This window comes from Rhea americana, unplaced genomic scaffold (assembly GCF_003343005.1).
Source record: "Rhea americana isolate MKP2758 unplaced genomic scaffold, rheAme1 scaffold_0, whole genome shotgun sequence".
Taxonomy (NCBI): domain Eukaryota; kingdom Metazoa; phylum Chordata; class Aves; order Rheiformes; family Rheidae; genus Rhea; species Rhea americana.
Genome location: NW_028185037.1, coordinates 15185960 through 15190395, shown reverse-complemented (window position 1 = coordinate 15190395; position 4436 = coordinate 15185960). Strand labels below are relative to the sequence as shown.

Here is a 4436-nt window from a genome sequence, read left to right as displayed (position 1 = left end):
TTCCTGCCGTACACACTGCTATTATGTCATATCAGAGCAGCAAATATTGATAGACTTTGGGGAGTGAAAGGCTAAGAGGAGAAAGGAAAGTAAATTTGCTAGGCATGGGAGCCCTGGTTGTGCCTTAGCAGAGATCCTGATGACATAAGAAACTGGGCCAGAGTCAGTGTGCTTTACTCACTTTAAATCTTCTCCCTCTAACCCGACCTTCATAGTTATTTTTCCTCCTTCCATTATTCCTTTTCAATTCAATATCACTTTTTCCTCACACCAGCCTTTTCTCCTTGCCCATTTCTTTCAGCCTTCTACCTCCTTTCCAAAATTTTCTATTCCTCCTCTCTTCATCTCCTTCTTTCTTCTGAGAAATCTGTGTTCTTACTCTTTTCCCAGATTAGCATGACTCATCTCCAGAGCATATATCAAGCTAAATTTTGTATCTACTACATTTTTTTAATCTTACTTTGAACTGGCACTCAGCCTGGATGTATATTCCTGGTGAGATATATCATACAGATAGGCCAGAAAGTCAGGTCTTGAATMGTGAAGCACATAGAAGTCATAGAATCGGTAAGGTTGGAAGGGACCTCTGGAGATCATCTAGTCCAACCCCCCTGCTCAGACACGGTCACCTAGAGCATGTTAGACAGGGTTGCATTCAGGCAGGCTTTGATTATCTCCAGAGAAGGAGCAACAAGGACCCCACTTGCTGAAGCCTGGACTTGAACCAGGGACATTTAGATCTTCAGTCTAATGCTCTCCCAGTTGAGCTACTTCAAAAGGCATCTTGCTCCTTGTAACATCCTGTTCCATCCTATGTTGTCTGAAAGTGGCATAAGACAATTYTCAATATCCCTAACTGCTGGTGGGAAGGTTGTCTTTAGTGTATGTACTACAGARAATGAGACTGCCTTCATTAGGACATCTCTGAAAACCTCAGTAGGGTGGCAGGATGGGGGYTGATAGGTGCATTTTGGTGCTGTACTGCAGTGATGTTTGACTGGGCTGTTGTAGAAAGGCTARAACAATTATGACTACCCCAGGAGGGCCCAGGAATAAGGAGCACAAGAATAGCTTAAAGCCAACATAATATCTCTTCTCTTCTCTGCTGCACAGCACAAAACCTCTGCTCAGTTGCTCCAGAGGGAACCTGGAATGTCTCACATCTGTAGAGATAGGCTGAGTTCTGCTCATATTTACCGATTAGAATCGTTCCTTATTTTGCTGCTTGTATACAACAAACAGCCTGGCTGAAAATCCCCAGAAGGAAATTCAGATTCAGATAGTGTCCTCAGATGTCAGTGTGCATCCGCATGACTTTCAAGGAACAGGCAGTCATTTTCTCACAGAAATCACAGCCTGAGTCTGTTCATTGCCAATCCTCCACTGAAGGGTCTCACTCCTAGCAAAAAATGTAGACAGTGATGGTATGCACATGYCCCCTCCATTTAAACCTTAAGTAAAACAGGTTCCTTAAATCAGATGCACATGCTTTCTAGCTGTCCAAAGAGGTATGGGGAAAACAGCAGAAGGGGAGAACTTTGGTGAGAAAATGAGGGTGTCACAGTAGAAGTTAGGGGATGGTGCAGCACTGTATTTGTATATCAGAGCATAAGCCACCCATAGATCAGACTTTGAATTCTTAGTCCAAATATTTCTCATGGGACTGACGTCAGAATCCATATACTTAATGCCACTTAAATAGTCCTTGTATCTTAAAAAGGCTGGTAAAGTCCCTGCTGGGACTGGGAGATTCTGTATACCTCTGTGATGGGAAGGCTGAAAAATAACAGTAAAAATGAGAATCACTTTTCTTGTTTGTTACTTGAGGAGCAGAAGGAATGTCAAAACCCATCCTTTGGATTTATTGGAGGTTTTAGTTGGAAGAATTGGACTTACAGACTGGGAGTTTTCTGCCCAAAGAGAACAGGAATATTGAATGTTCTAGAGACTTTTCTTTCAAGTTATGTAATAGGTGCTAACAGCAGAATAGTCACTAAAAAAATTACAAAGTTAACCTCCTGAATTAAAATTTTTCTTCTGAATTTATCAGTCTCTTGGTAGCTGCAACTTAATTTGTCTACAAGTTCTCCACTCATCCACGAAATCCTCCAATGACCATTCCTTTCTACCTAAAGCATTTACAAGTAACAGGGTACTTCCTAGGAACACCTCTCAGGCCCATGTATAGTGGAACTGCATTTTAAAAGCTTATCTTTACAAGTCTCCCTCTGCTTAGTTTTAGAAGGTTATGTTCATTCCATTAAGACAATAGCTGCTTGTAACCGAACAGAGAGTGGCAGACCAGAAGCTTGGCCTGTACCAACATTCTTTAAAAAGAAGGRCCTATACCAATACTCTGTAAAACAAGTTTTTTTTAATAGCTTCAGCCAGTCCTGGAAAAAAAAATGTCCTGTTGGAAGTGATACAGATTGTGCATTCTAGTATGCATTCATATCAGATATCTATGTGTATCTTATAATTTATGCAATACCTCTAGCCCCAGAAAGCAAGGCYAGCTCACTTTCTGTGCTACAGAGATACATATTACATAGGCGCTGTAGGCACAGAGTATGCATTGAAGGAAAAAACTGACAATGTGTCAGGGCATTATTAGCAGACACTCTKCTTCCATTGCAGTTCTGAGCTTTTAGTTCCTGTTGCATTGGGAAGGATGGGGTGCCAAGCTGGGCTGGTCGAACGGACCAGGGTGCAGCCACTGGGACATCCTTTGAAAAGTTACTTTCCCATTTTCCCYTCTAATTGCATTGGACTGTTTCGAGTCTAAGGAGTACTGACATATGTTGCATAAACACRCACACCCTCAGTCCTATGAGAACATTTATTTATTCTGATTCGTTCTACGTATCTGGATTCACAAGCACGTCTCTGTGCTCGTTCCAGCCGGAGTTTATCTGGCTGGGCCGCCAAGCACCTGTTCAGGGTGGGCTCTTCTCTCAGTCGGAGGATGTGCATCGGGGTTACATTTCAATGGGAGGGTAGATTAAGGATCACTGACTCAGCTGACTTGATCGTGCGCAGATGACCCTTTCATTCAGGGTCTGTTCAAAGTAGCAGCTGGCAAATGCCGGACTGATGTCCATGACGGTGCACTCAGGCAGCAGCTCGTTAGGGAAACGCGCAAAATGGCTGCTCAGATGTCTCTAATGCATGGTTCCCCAGGCTGCCGGAGGCCAGAGCTTGTGACAACACTGTGGATTTGCACTGCTCGTGGGCAGCTTACAGATAGAGTACCGGGTGTTTCAAGCGTCATGGGATGGCACTCAAGGATCAGGCAAAGTTCAACTTTACCTTCGGCGACTAGTTAATGCCACACTGAGTCTGGATGGACCTAACGTTAAGGAACTACTGTGGAATTTAGGAAGCAGTGGTTTGGTTCTTCATTCCTACATATGTTCTGTGAGCCTCTGGGCAAACCTTGTAGACTTCAATTAAAGTGATGCTCAGGGCTGATCTTAGAGACCTTTACTCAGCTTGGCTCTGCCTGCCTCTATGATAGCTGTGCTGTGCACTGCAAGTCACCTCAATGTTGGATTTCTTGTTTCTCAAAAGAAATAAAAAATTTTAGGAATTCATCATATCTTCTCCAAGATTATCTCAGGTAGGGACAATATGATACAAAATGAGGGCCAGAGAGAGGAGGTCAAGAAGCGTATGCTGAGCTTGAGCAGTTAGGCTTGTAGCATGGAAGTAAATTCTTCATAATTGCAGAAAGAAAAGGACAGGCAGTCTTGACCACATACTTTTACTTTTAACAGAGACACTAGTCACAGGCTAGATGCTCCCCACCTCCTCAAGTAGYGCTGAGATTACAGAGGGAACCTACGGTAACTCTGCTCCTAACTTGACACCAGTTAAATCCGGGCCCATGTGCTTTTCTAGAAGATGTATTTTGCCACTTATGGCTTAACTGGGATAATTACCAGAGTAAATACATGAGAAGTAACAGCCTGTGACAAGAAGGAGGGCAGTCTGGGTGGTCTAATAATCTTTTCCAACCCTAAATGGCATAAATATCTTCTTTTACAGCATTAATGCAGCACTACATTATGCATGTTTCTCTTTCCAGGAGGACGACTGTGGATAGTTTCCTCACCACCTTTCCCTTCTATTTTACCGGCGTGACATACATGCTCCTTTGAGGAGCTGGTGTTACAGACACACGGATGCAGTGACCTCCTTTTCATGTTCCTCCACTCAGTTATGGCTGCATCCGACCCTGACACTGAAAGTGGAAATCCTGACGTGGTGACTGCAGGGGAAAGTTCATGTCAGCCCAGGCAGGCAGCCAAGCACTGAGCTCATGTTAACGCTCTTCCACTAGGGCGTAAGAAGAGCACGCTACAAATACACAGATTGATATCAGCATTTGGTGGGAACAGATCCAAGAGCTGGATGTCAGTGGGTTTTGTGATGCA

General features: G+C 43.6%; 1 non-coding gene across 1 annotated transcript; it reads right to left on the bottom strand.

The window, feature by feature from the left end:
* Positions 1–702: 702 nt before the first annotated feature.
* TRNAF-GAA (transfer RNA phenylalanine (anticodon GAA)) lies at positions 703–777 on the bottom strand. The gene has a single exon. It is a non-coding gene; the product is annotated as a tRNA-Phe (tRNA).
* Between the last annotated feature and the right edge of the window lie 3659 nt (positions 778–4436).